This window comes from Cotesia glomerata, linkage group LG5 (assembly GCF_020080835.1).
Source record: "Cotesia glomerata isolate CgM1 linkage group LG5, MPM_Cglom_v2.3, whole genome shotgun sequence".
NCBI classification, from domain to species: domain Eukaryota; kingdom Metazoa; phylum Arthropoda; class Insecta; order Hymenoptera; family Braconidae; genus Cotesia; species Cotesia glomerata.
Genome location: NC_058162.1, coordinates 3,189,556 through 3,208,746, shown reverse-complemented (window position 1 = coordinate 3,208,746; position 19,191 = coordinate 3,189,556). Strand labels below are relative to the sequence as shown.

At 27.6% G+C, this 19,191-nt stretch overlaps 1 protein-coding gene and 1 long non-coding RNA gene across 3 annotated transcripts in view; one reads left to right on the top strand and one right to left on the bottom strand.

Moving 5' to 3' along the window:
- The window catches only part of LOC123265956 (A disintegrin and metalloproteinase with thrombospondin motifs 9), a 158,203-nt gene that overhangs the window by 48,972 nt on the left and 90,040 nt on the right, over positions 1-19,191 (top strand). The gene's annotated exons all lie outside the window — the stretch shown is intronic.
- LOC123265967 lies at positions 2,993-10,413 on the bottom strand. Its single transcript, XR_006509706.1, has 3 exons — positions 10,402-10,413; positions 10,149-10,151; positions 2,993-3,407 (listed from the first exon to the last, which is right to left on the bottom strand). It is a non-coding gene; the product is annotated as an uncharacterized LOC123265967 (long non-coding RNA).

The window sequence follows — 19,191 nt, the reverse complement described above, 5'->3', positions numbered from 1 at the left end:
CAAAAAAAAGCCGTTTTGAATTTTTAAATAATTTTGGACTTTGTCATGTAGACCTCCTCACGATTTATTGGTTACAATCGTTACACCTCCCCACTTTATAACTAAAATTTAAGTTGAATTTTTTTTAAACAATGGAAAAAACTTAAATCATTATAAAATTGTGCTAGAATATTCCAGAAATGTTTTAACAACCTAATTAATTATTTTAAAGATAAATAAATTGTTAACGACTTTGTTTTGTGGGATATACGCTTTACCAACGTTAAAAATAATAATTAATATTATTGTTATTATTATTACCACTACCACATCCGTTTCTTTTTTTACTTCTATCCCCGTTTTTCAAAAATTCCAAAGTATTTATAACCAGCGACATACGTGAAGATTGTCAAGTTACAAGTAATCTTTCAACTAAATTACAACACATATTTCTGATAAGTGAAACAATGTTTTTAATAAATTTGACGTCAAAGCTGGTTCTTTTGGTTGCTATTCTTCAGATTAACACTATTTTCGCTGGACCAATCTCAAAATGGGAACGATTAGAAACTGACTCTAAAGAAGCGATTCATTATGGTTCTTTGGCATTAGATCAATACACTTCTCAACTGTACGCCGGATCCAACCAAATGATAATAACGAATATTTCTTCAGTAGAAATCAACCCTGAAACCAAGGAGTTCTCTGTTGAAGCGAGATTTGAAGAAAGCGATTGCCTTAAGGGAAATTATTCTGCTACCTGCAAGATTCTCAAAAATGGGATTTATTCCTCTTGTCATTTTCGCGGCGTCGACAACAATGAAGGAAGCAATTTTGGTACTTTGAATTGCCAAGGTAATGCAGCACCTTTACCCATGCCAAAGTCAAAACTGTTTCTAAAGCCAACACCAGTTCTGGATTTTTTCCCAAAAGATGAAAATTTGGCGAATCCATTATTTGATAACAACATAGAGGGCAATTTTTGGGGTGGTTTCGGTTCGCAAAAGTTCATTTATTATTGAATTATCTCGTCTTGGAATTCCGAGAAGTCAAAAATTGCTGAATAGATTTAAATATTCAACATTTTTATTGCAGTATCATACACTTGGTAAATTGTTTTTCTTTTCATAAATAGATAAGGTTTTTATTGTATCTAGAATTTCGTCAAAATAAATGAATCTATGTTCAAAATATGAATCCACAATTCAAGGTATCAAAAAATTATTTACTTGTATTTTCTTTTCCTTATGGTGACCAAAAGGACAAATCCACATATATAGAAATACGGGTTTGGTCTTCAATTAATATATTTAAAACCTCAAAATGTTGAGGAATAATTAATATAAAAAAATTTGGAACATGGTTGACCCTGCAAGCCATTATTGAAATTTCTCGCTATTTTTGAGTTCAAATTAAACATTCAAAAGTTCTGAGAACTGTTTCAGAGCTTTTTTGGAATTTAAAAGTTACCTCAAAAAAACGTACAGAATTTTTTTCTTTATTTTTATTTCATGAATACACAGAAAGAAAAATTTATTGACTGGAGAACAAAATTCTTGGCTCAAGAAAATTTTCGGGTGCCTGAAGGAAGACCAAAGTTGTGTTGGCCGGAGTAAAAATTTTTCTTGAAAATCTATTCTTGGTGGAAGTCATTTTTTCTTCATTTAAATTATCATAAATACTTGATACAAGAAATTTTTATATTTGATCAAGATTTTTAGATACTTTAGGGAAGCAGCGCCACCTACTTCAGCTGAGAAAAGAATTTGCTCACCTTGAGAAAATTTTTCTCTTGAATATTTAATACCCATTTTATATTATTTTAGCGTGCAATTATACATATTGAATGAAAAAAAATGATGAAATATTATTTGGTCTTGCCATTTGACATGTTAATCAATAAAAATATTAATGAAAATTTACTTCTATCTTTATATTTAATTTTTTGGAGCAAGAGAGAAATTTTCTCAAGACAAGACAATTTACTTCAATTAATGCATTTTTTTGCAAGTCAATGTGTTTTCAGAGTTTCATACATGACGGATAGGAAAATTTTTTGACCTATTTTGATGTTTTTTTCCGTTTCTATTCCACTAAATCAATTTTTGAAAAGTGTCAAATTAATATCCATTAAATTATCTTGACAATAGTATGCAATAGTATATTACACTACAAGGGCAGAAAGTTTGAGATTCCTGCACTGTGCGCCATGATGCCCGAGGCGAAGCCGAGGGCATCATGGCGCGCAGTTCAGGGCTCTCAAACTTTCTGCCCGTGTGGTGTATACTATTTTTCTTTATTTTCGGCTGAAAGTACGCTGACTTACAAATCAATTAACGTTACAGTTAAATGTTCTTAGTATGTTGTCGATGCCCGCCCGACATTTGCGGCACGAGCGAAGCGAGTGCGGCTGGTCGGGGGCGGGCATCGACTTCATCTAAATAGACAAAAATAATAGTAACTTTTTAAAATTAAATTAATTCAATTGAATAGTCTTATTTTTATTAATTTTTGATTACTCAAATACATTAAAATCATTAATTTTATCAGAATTTTAATTATTTCGAGTAATTTGTCAACTATTTTTAATTAATTATTGCATATTTTCTTTTTCATCACAACTATTACCAGTACATGAACTATAAGAATTATAAAAATTATTAATAATGAATGAAAAAAAATGATTCAATATTATTTGATCTTCCCATTTGACATGTTCGTCAATAAAAATATTAATGAAAATTTATTATTAAGATATTTAATTTTTTGGAGCAAAAGAAAAATTTTCTCAAGACAAGAAAATTTACTTCTGTCAAGAACTTAATTTTTTGGAACAAGAGAGAAATTTTCTTAAAACAAGAAAATTTTCTTGATTTAAATAAATTGTCTTGGATCAAGACACGTATTTCTTGAAGCAAGGGAATTAATTTTGTTGGAATAAGTGAAATTTCTTGTGTCAAGAAAATAATTAGGAAGAAAAATATTTTCTTGGTTCAAGTGAACCTTTCTTTCAGTGTAAATATTTATCTGCAGACTTTTTAGGTAACGTATCTGTTCTTATAATTAGATTAGCTTCCGTATCGAAATTCCTTAAAATTTCCTTTTGATGATGATAACGCATTCATTTTTTAAAATTTTTATTATTTTTCACTCGATATAATTTTTTAGATTATAAATTTCAACACACAACGACATAAGAACCCACAAAAGCAATTTTAAGTTTAGGCCTGAGTGCACAATAAACCGCGTCAGCTCTGGTGAATACTTTTTTTTCGCTGCCTCGTACATCAATTCAGTGCACAACTAGTTTCTTCCAGCGCACTAGAGCAGCGCGCATGCGCGCCCCTACCAAAGCATAAATGTCGGTCTTTCTGATTCCCAACAGAAGTAGCAAGTACGTGCTTTCGGCCGTGAATAAAGAAAAATATCTTGATTCCGTGAACTAACAAGACTATAATAATAAAAATAGTTGCCGAAATGAGGCGGAAAAAATTTTTCAATCGTAAAGCACTCTCTGATGCTTCGCATCATGAGTCGTGCAATACCGGATTTTGAAATTTTGTTCCCGTAATCATGCGAATAAACGAAAGTCTAAAAATTAGTATTGTTAAAATAAATTTAAAACGTTAAATTATTGAAATAAACTGTAATATATTCATCAGCTAAACATTATACGAACTATTTTAATTAAATTTCATTACAACACTTGTAACGACAAATATATTACAATAACTAAATATTTGATGCATACGGTACAGTTAATTCCATTCTTTTACAGTCAACACTTGTGTGGATGATCATTGAGTATTATCTTTTTTCCATTATTGTGATTATTTTTAAAATCATTGGTTTTTTATGATGGTCGTTAAGAAGGGGCCGACGTGTACGCGTTATATTAGCAAAATATTGCGGTAATCACTATATCATTCTCGTTTCGACTGTCTTCTTTAGAAAACGTACGTTAATTTAAAAATGTTTTACTACAAGTTGATAACTTTAATGCTAGTTGCACTATACTGTGTTATACAAGTATCAGAAGTTTTTGCCAGTGATGATAGTGAGGAAGAATGGGTTTCATTAAACGACAAGTCTCCTGATGTTATAACTGCAGCCGAAGATGGCATTCTAGAATACGAAATTTTAAATAATGTCACCCATAAATTTGTTATTGAGAACATCATTAGCGCTATGTACCATTGGGAAGGTTCGACAGTCGAATATATAATTGTAGCGAAATTTAAAGAAACTGATTGTCCACGCGATTTAGATGTTGAGGCCAGTTCATGCGCTATTCTTGAAGACGAGGATTCAAAATTCTGTTTGATTTATAAAAAACAACCTTATCATGCTAGCGGTTATATTAAAGCTTTATGTGATTAATTTCATTTAATATTCATCGATATTTGTTACTAGTTTGCTTATCCATACCTTCAATTTCTACAGTTACTTTTCTTACTTATTCTCAAGTCTTTAATTCAATTTAAAAATTTTTAAGCATTGTTAACCAAGAATGTATGTTGAAAATTTATCAAATAAAAATATGTTCTAATTTTAACCATTTTTTTATTCTTGTTTTATTTCTCAAGACTCTATAAAAATAATTTATACCACGAATTAATCTTATTGAAAAATAATTTAATGATACATAAAATATATATAGAAAGTATTCTTTTAATAGTTAAATTTTGGCCAATTTTTTTGTACATTTTAACTATAATTGAAATATACATTTTATTTAAAATAATTACATATGAATAAATATAAAAGTTTATTTGAAATTTTATAATATTTTTTATGTATTTCAATCACATTTAAAATATACATAAAATCAGCGAAAATTTATCTATTGCAAGTTTATTTTTTATAGTTTTATCTATTTTAAATTTATTTTTGATATTTGAAAATATCGTTTGTAATTTATCTTATAATTAGGCACATTTCAAGTTTCAATTAGCAAAATTTATAGATAGACTAGCGGACCCGACAGACGTTCTCCTGTACGCACGTCTTAAATTTATAAATTTTAGGAACGAGCTTGTATAGTTGAAAACATCATTAGTTAGCAATATGCAATGGGCATTCCTTAATAATTAACATTTTCGTAAATATAAGCCCATTATGATTTTATTTGAGTACCTATATGAATTTTTTCATGTATCTTATATATATGATATTTATAAAATATATGAAAAGTACATGTGGGTACTCAAGGTCAACAACAATTTATAAATAAAAAATTAAATAAACATTTTCCCGTGGACTGAACTTTGAATCTAAACCATTCTGGAATACACCGGAAGACACACAAAAAATTCCATTAAGATCGGTCCGGCCGTTTAGGAGGAGTTCAGTGACAAACACACGCACAGAAGAAATATATATATATATATAAAGATGTGAGAAAATTTAGATAGCTCGCACTGGGATTTAAACCCAGAACCTCCCGATTACATGTTGGCTGCGCTTTAATTTTTAATTTTTCTATTTTTTAATATTTACGATTTTTTTTTCAAATGTTTTCAAACGTACAAATTCATTTTTCTAAATATAGATATAGATTTTATACGGTAGTTGAGTATTCTTAAATTTTCTAATTTTCCGCGCAATTTTCTTAATTTTTTCTTTCATAAGAACTTTCTCCTGACAATAACAAACTAATCAAAAAAAGAATTAGTGAAATCAGTCCAGCCGTTAACGCGTGATGGCATGTCCAAGGGAAATAGGGATTTATTTTTATATATATAGATAGATAGATAAATAAATTTATTAGATCCTAGAGCCTTAGACCTCTCAGGATCATCAAAATATACACGGGAAAAAATTTCTGGAAAAATTTACGATACAACTATTGTAAAGCTGGACTATACTTTTATTACTATTAATTGTCAAATATTTTAGAAGAAAAAATGCTATTTATTCATGAAAAAATACGATATTACTATTGTAAAAAGTAAGAGATGAAAATTTCCAGTGCTGCCTCTGTATCTTTTCAATAGAACTATAGCAAATTTTACAATAGTTGAATTGTAATGTTTCTCAATTAGTGTGAGTGATGGCCGTGCACAGGGCTAGACTCCGAGCTTATGTAAATGTTAAAGAATATGGGTCTTAGTCTACCTCGGATAGCGTAGAGGGAGAGTCTCTGTCTGCCAACACAGAGTTCTGGGTTCGATTCCCAGATAGCACGAAAATGTCGATTTCTTTTTTCGATTACTGTATAGGTACCAATTAGTCCAACCTTCTATCTCTCTCCCTCCCTAATATTTCTTTTAAAAAATCCAACTTTGAATTTTTACAATAGTTGACTTGTAAAGTTCACAAACACATATTGTATAATTTGCTCTATAGTATTCGACTTTTTAAGACTCTTGCTAGTCTTATTTGTTGAATAAAATTTACAATAGTAGATCGTAAAAATTACTAAATGAGAAGTATAGTCCACCGTTACTATTTTATTTAGTAAAAATTACAATAGTAAAATAGTAAAAATTCCTTCAATTTTCTTTCCGTGTATATTTTTATAGTGTGATTTGTTGTGTGATTTTTATAGTGTGATTACTTCCTTAATATCGATAACAATATTATATTTTATATTAAAAATAAGTGAATTTTAAAATTATGTCAAGTAAAAAAAAAACTTCATTGTTCTACTAAAAATGGCGTAATTTTTTAAGTTTTTTTCCTCTCATTATTAGGAAATAAACCCAAAAATTTAATTGACTTGTTTTTTTCGTTTTTAACTACCGATTATTAAGACATAGGTGCGATAATATGACAGTTCACAATTAAAAAAGGATAATTATTGGTACATCGAAATACATAAAATTTACTCATTTATGATAACTGAAAAATAGCAGAGACTTATCGTTAACACTTAATTATTACTCAATCTATTCGCCTTGGTAGTTTTTAGGGTCATGAAGTCAATACTCGTTACACAATCGCAGTAAAATTTTTAGCCTTATTGAGATTTTTTTCCAAAGATATTTTATTTATAATTAACTCTTGTTATAATTAAAAATAAAAAAAAAAAAAATTAAGTGTGACTTCGTTGGGAATCGAACCCCAGACTGTGTAATTAAATTAGTAAGTCGTGCAAAGTGTTCAATGATTTTAAAAATATCTTACTGTAAATTGCAAATAACAAATTAATTTTTGATAATAATGATAATAATTCTTGATAATTAATAAATTAATTTAATATGAGAAAATTAATATATGGATGAGAACAAGTTTTGCGATGACATTAATTTATAAGCTCAATTAATTATGACAATTCTCCCCGGGGTGTTACTTAAAATGATATTTGTCTGCATTGAGAACATAGTTACATTATTTATGCGAAATAAATTATTTGCATAATTAAAATTAATTTCACCAATTAATAGTCTCATGTCTTGTGTTTTCTGTTTTCAGTATTATACATATGTAAAACGTGTATAATTAATAATCAGAATTGAATTTCGAGTGATAAGAGAAATTTATTTTATATCGATTTTTGAGCTAATTCAGCGTCAAATGCTTTTTCTTGATATTTAAATTAAAAAATATAAAAATATAATTTATGTGAATATAATAAGTTTCATCATTGGTGTTCTCTCGGCAGATTTTGATGATAGCTATTTAAAAATAATACTATAAGTATAAATGAATAATTTCATTATAGCGAATGTTAGATGAAGAGAATATCAACAGGACAGGCTCCTGCTGACTTGAGGCTCGTGAAATCAATTATAAAAGGGTTCTTCACTAAAAGTTAGCCGCACTTGTCGCTTTTATTTATTTACTTTCTTTCTCCGAGGCATTTTTATTCCCAAGACAGGGCTCTATTATCTACAAATTTATAATTAAGCCCAGATATTTGTTATTTAGTACTTTTTTATTGGTCATAATTTAATTTTTTATGTTAATTTAAATGTTTTTGTTTTTAATTCTGATAGTTTTATTTCGTTCATGTATAAATGGATATTAGCATGCTTTTTTTATATAATTAATATCTGGGTAATCATTAGAGAGAGAAAAAAAAAGTTTCAGACAAAAGTTGCAGTCAAAAGTTTCTTCTTTTAGGAAAAATTTGACCGGCTACTTGATTTTGATTATAAAAAAAAAATACACAGAAAAAAGGTTCACTTGAGCCAAGAAAATATTTTTCTTCTTAATTATTTTCTTGAGCAAAAAAATTTTTTTTTGACGCAAAAAATTTCACTTATTCCAACAAAATTAATTCTCTTGCTTTAGAAATACGTATCTTGATCCAAGAAAATTTATTTGAGTCAAGAAAGTCTTGTTGTTTTGAGAAAATTCAGCCTCTTGCTCCAAAAAATTTAGTTCTTGATAGAAGTTAATTTTCTTGTCTTGAGAAAATTTCTCTCGCTCCAAAAAATTAAATATAAAGAAAGAAGTAAATTTTCATTAATATTTTTATTGATTAACATGTCAAATGGCAAGATCAAATAATATTTCATCATTTTTTTTCATTCAATATGTATAATTGCACGCTAAAATAATATAAAATGGGTATCAAATATTCAAGAGAAAAATTTTCTCAAGGTGAGAAAATTTTTTTCTCAGCTGAGGTAAGTGGCGCTGCTTCCCTAAAGTATCTAAAAATCTTGATCAAATATAAAAATTTCTTGTATCAAGTATTTATGATAATTTGAATTAAGAAAAAATTACTTCTACCAAGAATAGAATTTCAAGAAAAATTTCTACTCCGGCCAACACAACTTTGGTCTTCCTTCAGGCACCCGAAAATTTTCTTGAGCCAAGAATTCTGTTCTCCAGTCAAGAATTTTTTTTTCCGTGTATGACATTTTCAAGTAGGTTCAAAAATTTAAAACTGAGCTTCAATGTTAATAATCAAATTAAATTTTGACTAATTTTAATTTCCGAAATTGTTGAGACTAGAAAAATAAATTTCAGACAAAAGTTTAAGCTAGAAGTCTGCTCTTTTAAAAAAAAAATTGATCGATTAATATCCTAAAAAAATTACAGTAATTTTATCCCAAAGTTGGTAATAAATCTAAAAAATGTCAATCATAAATATTCAGGTTTAAAATATATGAAATATATTGTTCGTGCTATGACGCGGTAGTCTTTTAATTATAATGTCTTATTTAGAAGCAATATTTTATGATTTCACTACTTCTTATTTCTGTAAAAAAAATAATAATTCGGTGTCCGACAGTAAATAATTTTAGTGGTTAAAATCGACAATAAAGAAGGTATTAATAAATAAAAACTGGATTATTTCCATGATTTAGCAATAAATGTCAAAGAAGTAAATAAATCGAATTATTTAAAAATAGAAATAAACTGTTTAGTGTATTTCAGCCTTGATTTTGATTACCGGGTTATGGGCGAATGAAACAGTAATGCATTTAAGTGTAATAATAAAATTAGTTTGAACTAAATGCGTATCAAAAGTCATAATAATAATCTTCATGATCATCATCATTTCTGTTGATAGTAAACATATTGAGTACAAAATAGTTAATTTAAATAGTAGACAATTGTTTGGGTTACGCTAGTTTCAGTAGTAAATAGATTATCAAGTTAATAGATTATTATTTTACGCTAGTCTGACAACAACTGATTGCTCCTTTCATTCAAAATAAATCTTTCATTTTCAATTTATTTTATTGGATACTTTCCAATGTAGACTATTTTATCTATAGTCTGATTATTTTGCTGTTTCAAATAAATTTAAATCATTAACACAAAAATACTTTGGAAAATATTTATTACACCACCTTTATTTATTTTTTAATTTGATTGTTATGAATCTTGAATAATTTTTTCGGTAACTAATAGAGTTAAAAAAAATGGTTTCATACAAAATTTGTAGCTTTGGGTCCCTTTTTCCAGAAATTTAAATAATGACTTTTGTTAAATTGCACTGTACTTTCTTAACTATTGACATTTTCAAAGATATAAGCTCTTCCTGATGTTACACTCATCAAGATCTTTCATTTGAGTACCCACATGCATTTTGATATCTTTTTCATATATACATATATATAAATATATCAAATATATGAAAAATTGATGTGGGTACTCAAATGAAAGGTTTCGATGAGTGTAACATCGGGATGAGCTTATATCTTTAAAAATATCAATAGTTCACAATATACAAGATCGTTTCTTAATTATGTTAAATTACACTGTACTTTCTTAACTATTGACGATTTTAAAGATATAAGCTCATCCCGATGTTCCATTCATCAAGAGCTTTCATTTGAGTACCCACATGCATTTTGATATATTTATCATATATACATATATATATAATATATGAAATATATGAAAAATTGATGTGAGTACTTAAATGAAAGGTTTTGATGAGTACAATATCGAGATGAGCTTATATCTTTAAAAATGTCAATAATTCACAAGGTACAAGGTCATTTCTTAATTATTGACATTTTTTAAGATAAAAACTCATTTCGATGCTACACTCATTGAGATCTTTCATTTAAGTACCCACATGGCATTTTTTATATATTTTATATATATGGTATTTGTGAAATTTATAAATATATAAAATATATGAAAAATTGATGTGGGTACTCAAATGAAAGGTCTCGATGAGTGTAACATCGGGATGAGCTTATATCTTTAAAAATGTCAATAGTTTACAAGATATAAGGTAATTTCTTAATTATGTTAAATTGCATTGTACTTTCTTAACTATTGATGTTTTTAAAGATCTAAGCTCATCTCGATGTTACACTCATCAAGAGCTTTCATTTGAGTACCCACATGCATTTTTGATATATGTTTTATATGTACATATATATGACATATATGAAAAATTGATGTGGGTACTCAAATGAAAGGTCTTGATGAGTGTAACATCGGGATGAGCTTATATCTTTAAAAATGTCAATAGTTCACAAGATACAATGTCATTTCTTAATTATCTTACACTCTGGCCACAAAAATTTTGCTTATTCTCTTAATAATATAGATCATTTCAGTAATTTTTCAAAGCCGTTTAATGTTTCGTTGTTTTGAATCATAGAAAAATAAAAAAGTGAATAGTAAATAGACAAAACGAAGCTAATAAAATATGGTAGTGCATTTGATTATGACATATCGTGACTCACATGTATCTTGAGATCTTAATCAAGTCCCCGACGGGCAAATTGCCGGGATAGTCACTCCGCAACTTACTTGGCATGCTTTTCAATTGATAGGTTAGACGGAATTGAACTACTGTAATTTAGCTTCCGTATATATTTATATTTATGTTGACATCTAAACAATTATACTTTTTTAAAATTTCTAATACGAGCGAGTATTACGCTTGTACATATATTACAATGTGTAATTTTTACGTCAATATTGCTTTCCATTTATCATGTATCTCTATGTATGTATACATCAGACCAACCGGCGTGCATAATTAGATGAAAAATCAATTTTCAGGAAGCTATAATACCGATTGTATGTCATGAATCGAAATTGAAAATTCAGAAATAAAATATTTCATTGTGTCTCATCGGCCACCCGTGAGTCACATTGTGTTCATGTTTTACATCCCCGAACGCAGTAAATGTTAAGAAGGTTGTGTATATAAAATCACAGCGGTAACTAACGTGACCCCTGTAAATTTTAATCCATTACTTTTTTTTATATACTACCGACTTTATTGTGAAATGCCCTAGTCATCGTAAAAAATTTTATCAAATTTAGTGGGTCGTAAAAATTGTCTTTTATTTTTTTTTATCAAGCATTAAACATTTTTTAGTAAATTCCAAATTTAAAAAAAAATTTTTTTTTAAAGTTTTTGATCTTTTTTTTTAAAAATAACGAGTTCAAAGTCTCGTTAAAAATTTTTTCATCAGTTGACAAGTAATCGGTTATCTCCGTGAAAAATGTCGCTTTAACTTTGACAGCTCATAAGTCCCTAGAGCTCATCGACCTCTCTTCAGTAGATTTATTATTATTATTACTGACACTAAAAGCTGGAATTGATGTTAAAATTTACTAGCGCCCACTTGCTTTCTAACGTTTTTAAAACCTTATAATTGCGCCCACTATGTTAAAAAATGACTAATTTTAAATTTAACATCCTTGCTTGGTATAAATAAATAAAAAAGTATCGATTGAATCAAGCTGATAAATTCGGCCATGTGGCTCTAATATAAAAAATAATAAATAAAAAAATGGGTAACATGTGAATGGACGATATAAAAATTCTCGGTCATGAATCTCTTAAGGACCAAAAGTATTTGACCTCATATTTCACTTGCTTAAAAGACTTTAACTGATACTTTGCTTGTCCTCCCACATAAAATAAAATCAACTAAAAACCAGCCAGTTAAAACTTGATCGAATAAGACCTGATCGAATGTGTCTTGCGATTTACTGCATGTCCAGTGTAATATAAACTCTAGTATTAAATATTAAATACTTTATGCATTATACTTAACAAAGGAAAACACATGACATATTTGATTTAGTCTTGTATTCTTTAGCTTTGAAAAAAAAACTTGTTGACTTAAAAGAAGTATTGTTGATTTAAAAAAATATCTTGACGAGAAGAGATTGTCTTGATTCACAAATTTTTTGTCTTAAAATTCATTTTTTTTTGGCAAAAATAAATATTATTTTTTTTAAGCTTTTAGTTTATTATAATACCACTAGATGGCTAGATGACACAAGTGTGCTCGCTTTTGGAATTTTTCTTTAGGAATTTTATATTTTTTATTCAACTACAGGTTTCTTCATTCAAAAGATTAAAAAAAAAACTTGAAAAAAAATATTTTTTTTTAATTTACTTTAAAAAGTATTTGAAACTAATTTTTTACTAATCTTGAATTTTTTTGTTTAAAATTTATGAAAGAAGTACCAAAAAATTTAAATAAAAATTTTTTTAACCAATAAATTCATTTGTTAAGTAAATTTCTTTCGTTGCTTAAATTAATTTTTTATCAGCGTAAAAACAAAAATGTAAAACTCTTAAAAAAGATTATTTTTAGTTTTGCACGCCTCATAAGCGAAGCGGATGAGGTTGTGCTCTACACTCGCCTTACAAAAATCAAGCGATTTCTTGAACTAAAATTTTCTTTATTTATTTTCTATCGTACTTGTAGAACAATATTTACACATAAATCTCATGGAAAAACACTAGTTTCAACACTTATGACATTTTTAAAAGACATATTGCTTTTTAAATAAATAAAAAAAAATGTTTAAAAAAATTATTCCGTGGACGTCCGGCTGTCAAATGTATGTATGAAAACTGGCGTGGTCACGATAACTGCCGAAAAACTTAACTGATCAAGTCCATTTATTTTTTATACGCTTCAGTATGATTTAAAACTAAATCCTTTCGAAGATCACGGTCTAATTCAAGGTAGTTTATTAATAAATAGCAATAAACTAAAAATCCACTAATCGTTTGTATATCTATGTCTATGTAAATAAGGTTCGTTTACAATACATGCGCAGTACCTTTTTTTCTGGGTGAACAATGGCGCGAAAGATTTAAAAGTATTTTTTGTATTTTATTTTAATCAATTGCATTATCGAAAATGAGATTATGAGGCGTGCACTTTTGGATTTTCCATACTTTCTTGAATTTCGACGGGTTGGGGAAAAGAAATTCTACTTTTTCCAAGTTATTAATGCGTGAGGCTACCGCTAGATGGCTAGGTGGCATGAATGTGCTCGCTTTTAGAGTTATAAGGCTTGAAAAAATTACAGATTTTGAATCGACTATTAGGAATGTGGGGAATTATAACTTTATAAGAGAAATTTTATCAATTTTGATAATAAAAAATTATAAAAATATCCAATTGAAGTTTAATCCATTAAAAAAAAATTATTTGATTTTAAAGAAATATTCTTAATCTTATTATCTTCAACTTTTACTTTCCAATTCACGAGTGAATTTTTAATAATATTTTCCGTGAACCAAGAGTTTTTTTTTTCAATATATTTTTTATATGACACTAAAAAATAAAAGCACGCAAGCAACATATTTAATTTGGCTTTGTATGTGTTAGCAGTAGCAGACAAGAACAACTGAACATGAAAAGTTTAAATGTCTGGAAAAATATATCTGGCAAGAGTTCTCAGTAACCCTGAAGTAATTCTTTGTACTGCGCTGCTATATATGTATGGATGTGTTTATTGTACTGATGTTAGCTTCAGAAAGGGAGAATGTAAAAGAGATAATGCAAATCGAGCATTCATCTGTGGAAAATTCTTACCCTCCTCAACCCTGAGTCTTTCTTTATTGTATGCAATATATATATATATATATATATATATATAGCATATATATATATATATATATATATATATATATATATTTAACAATCTTGATTTATGTTCGTAGTTTTTGTTAAAGAAATATCGTTGGATCTTAAAACAATTGTTGAGAAAAATAATTTCAATCTGACAGTCGCCGGGATTCGAACTCGGATCCGCGTAATTTAAGTCCGACGCGCTCGTGATAAAATATTGTAATAATTAATTAAAGAATTGAAAATTTACAACATATGAATCATTAAATCAAACTTGCGAAATAAAAAATAAATAATAAAATTTTTTATTGAACGCAATAAAATAAAAAGATGGATCGGTGTCAAAATCGTAAAAGCAATCCTTGAAATAAAAATTTATAAAAATATGTAATAGTAAGTGTGTTGTTGGCCCGAATGGAATGTCAAAAATAAAATGGTTAATACTACAGCTGTATTGCACTGATATTTAATTTGGGATAGGAGGTTTGTTTTTTAATGCCACTCGCTTAATTGGAAACGAATGGTCTCGGCGATAAAGAAAAATATATGCGGTATTAATGTAAGATAGATAGATAGATAGCAAAGAGAACCAGCTACGCAGAGATAAAGGGGGATGCGAGTATAATATGTAGGATTGTGTTGTTATGTTTAATTTAATGAGCAAGACCGTGAAGGTAGCCAGACGTAGACAGATATAAGACATAAGACAAGACAAGAAGATGGTGTATCAACTTGTCGACAATATAGACCCACAACTCACTACTTTATTTTCCTTTAGAATTCACTGTTGTTATCTTATTTTTTTTATTAAAGAACATTCAAGCCGTAGTTCTATTCTAAATTCTCAATATAAATATTGAAGTGTTGTTAATGTAAACTCACAGCTTGATACTACGGCTATTTACGTTCTCAATCAAACTTACTATCCACTGAAAGAATAAGAGACTTATTAAAAACATTCGAAAAAATTGACCCTATTTCAATTTTTTATAAATACTTGTTGTATATTATAGAAATAACTATATTTGAAGACATCAACACCAATTATGGATATAGTGTAGAGTAAAACGAAAAAAAAGCTTGAAAAATCCAAAAGTACACGCCTCATAATCTCCTTTTCCATAATGAAATTAATTAAAATAAAATACAAAAAATACTTTTAAATCTTTCGTGCTATTGTCCACTTAAAAAAGAAAAGGCACTGCGAATGTATTGTAAACGAACTTTATTTACATAGATATAGATATACAAACGATTAGTGGATTTTTCGTTTATGGCTATTTATAAATAAACTACATTGAATTAAACCGTGATCTTCGAAAGGACTTAGTTTTAAATCATACTGAAGCGTATAAAAAATAAATGGACTTGATCAGTTAAGTTTTTCGGTAGTTATCGTGACCACACCAGTTTTCATACATACATTTGACAGCCGAACGTCCGTGGAATAATTTTTTTAAACATTTTTTTATTTATTTCAAAAGCAAAGTGTCTTTAAAATGTTATAAGTGTTGAAACTAGTGTTTTCCCATGACTTTTATGTGTAAATATTGTTCTAAAAGTGCGATAGAAAATAAATAGACAATTTTAGTTAAATAAATCGCTTGATTTTTCTAAGGCGAGTGTAGAGCACAACCTCATCCGCTTCACTTATGAGGCGTTCAAAAGTTTGGAAAATCCAAAAGTGCACGCCTCATAATCTCACTTTCCATAATAAAATTAATTAAAATAAAATATAAAAATACTTTTAAATCTTTCGCGCCATTGTCCACCCAGAAAAGAAAAGGCACTGCGCATGTATTGTAAACGAACCTTATTCACATAGATATAGATATACAAACGATTAGTGGATTTTTAGTTTATTGCTAATTATAAATAAACTACATTGAATTAGACCGTGATTTTCGAAAGGATTTAGTTTTAAATCACACTGAAGCGTATAAAAAATAAATGGACTTGATCAGTTAAGTTTTTCGGCAGTAATCGTGACCACGCCAGTTTTCATACATACATTTGACAGCCGGACGTCCACGGAATAATTTTCTTAAACATTTTTTTATTTATTTCAAAAGCAAAATGTCTTTAAAATGTTATAAGTGTTGAAACTAGAGTTTTTCCATGACATTTATGTGTAAATATTTTTCTACAAGTGCGATATAAAATAAATAGAGACAATTTTAGTTCAAGAAATCGTTTGATTTTTGTAAAGCGAGTGTAGAGCACAACCTCATCCGCTTCGCTTATGAGGCGTGCAATATGAAATTCTTATAATATAAGGTTCTCTCAAAAACATAAAATTTTGTTTTTAGATTAAGAATGTTTCTCATCAATCAACTAGTTTATTTCCAGTATGCCTTTCTATAATAAATATTATCAAAATAACTATATTTAACCACACAAATACCCACTATGTACACCAGTGAATCTTAAATCTCGTATGGAATTCAAGTCTTTGTTCTCAATGAGGATATTTATATTTCAGTACACAAGTGATATTTAAAGATAGCAATCAATGGTCATGTACATGTGTCAACTGGAAATAACTATCCCATATAAATTATTATTCAATATTTATTAACTATTATTTGTTGGTATCGAATAAACATCAACAAGATGAAGATAGTATAAATAATAAAAATAAAAAAAAAAAATTAAGGACGACAATCGTTGAAAGGTGGAAGACCTAGCACCTCGATCTATCGTTTCGTAATTTTAATTCCCGTCTTCTTACTGTCCCGTACTTATACTTATATACTTCTATTTAAATATATATGTTGGCAGCACGTAGAATGTTAAGTACTGGAATCTGCAATGCAATAAGATGTATAAAATATACTATATGTTATGTACGATATTCCATTGAAAAATATGTATTCGTTTTATCGCACTACCCTCTTATGTCAAGAAAATATCTACCGATCTTTGTATTAAGACTGCAATCTCTATATTATTTATGCTTGTATATATTAATGGGCTTATGGGTGTACCAAGCTGAATAATTTATTCAAATATACATACTTATTTATTGACAGTAATGAAGTAACTATGTAACTGGTGACTTTGGATGTAAATAATTTACTTGCAGTCATGATCAATTTTTATCACTATTTATTAACTTATCTTCCGTGGAAGGTGATGTGAATGATATTGATATGGATAATCCGAGGATGTTTAACAAGCTGTAGTTAACGAACTTTAACTTGCATTTATGCTTGACAAGTAGTTAATACTTATATTAAATTATAATACGGTTTTATTATTTGCTCAAGATTTTAGAGGTATTTACGTTAAGCTTGTTGAAAAAATTTTTTTATAGATAGTATTATCGATAAAATATTACTGATTTTTTATTTTAAATTATTTTCTTCTAATTTTTATGGATTTTAAAATTACGATTTTTTGAAAATTTATTTTAGAGAAAATTTGGAAAAATTTTTTGGAAAATTAAAAAAAAACCTTCTAGAAAATTGACGAAAAATTTTTATAAAAAATAATTTGAACCAAATTCTAAAAAATTTAGAAAAAAAAGGTTTCAGAAAGATTTCGAGAAAATTAATTTAGTATACATTTAATATTTTTTAAAATTTTATAGCAAATAAATTATGGCAAAAAAAAAATAGAAAAAAAAATTGATATGGAGAAATTTAAAAGAATAAAAAATACAATTTTTTAAAAATAATTTTTGGAACAAAGTTTTTTGATAAATAAAATTAAAAAATTGTTAAGTGACTGCTAACTTTAATTTCATAAAAATTTATAAAAAATCTACAAAAAATTTATATCTAAAAATTTTGGGAATTTTTATAAAAAATCGAGTCTTGGAAAATTTTGGAAAAATTTAGTGCGTTCTTTTTCTTAAAAAATTTTGTTAATTATTTACAAGTAGGGTCAACCCTATTTTGAGTCATAATTGGATAAAAAATTAAAATTTTCAATTTTTTTTTTTTTTTACGGCGCATTTATGATAAAAAATGTCATGTAAGAAAAAAATAAAGATTTCGATAACTTTTTTTGCCTTCAAAAGTTGAAAAAATTTTTGCTCTCATGTTTTTGAATAAAATTTCTATTTATTTCATTTTTTTTTCATTATAAGTACTAAATACTAACTTCTTATTGAATAATTTTTTTATTTCCAGATTAAAAATTTTATTTTTTTATTGTTAGAACATTTTTACGCACGGAAAAAAAAATTTCGTTCTGGTAACGTAACTGTAGAGTTACCACAACTATACACAGTTTACTGTTCGTTGTAGAGTTACAGTAACAAAATGTTATTTAGTTCTGATAACTCAATGTTGTTGAGCTCTCAGAGCTCTACGGGATTGTTCTCAGAGCCAAACGGTATAATTGGGAGCGCTCTACGTTGCACAGTAGTGGAGTGCGCTGACATATTATTTCGTTACTGACAAATTATTTTGTTACTAATCCATATTATTAAAAATATATGAGGTTAATTAAGTTCCCAATTTATTTATTTAAAGAAATAGGTTTTTTTTTTTGTCAAATTGAATTTCGTTAGAACAGTTTTGTATTTATGGTTTTTCAAGGTTCATTTGCAGTGACTATTAATTTAATTCATTAGTTGAATATATTGTGATAAGTGATAAGTTATCGGAATACATTAAAAAGACCCCATTTAACACAAAATAAAATTTGTTTTCGTTTATTTATCTTTTCTTGTGTATATACGGTAGTGATTTTATGTCCAATATTTATTGATATAATTAAGAAAATAAGATAATTTTGTGACGACCATATTTTTATTTTACAAATAATTTTTATTTGTAATATAAATTCTATTATTATTTTATTTCTATTATAATACTATTCTTATTTGTCATATACAATTATTGTTGGCAATATAAATTCATTCTGCCGCATGTATTTATTAAACTATCAATGCTAAATCGTAAAAAAAAATTACTAAGCAGACTTCCAAAAATTTGTTATAGTC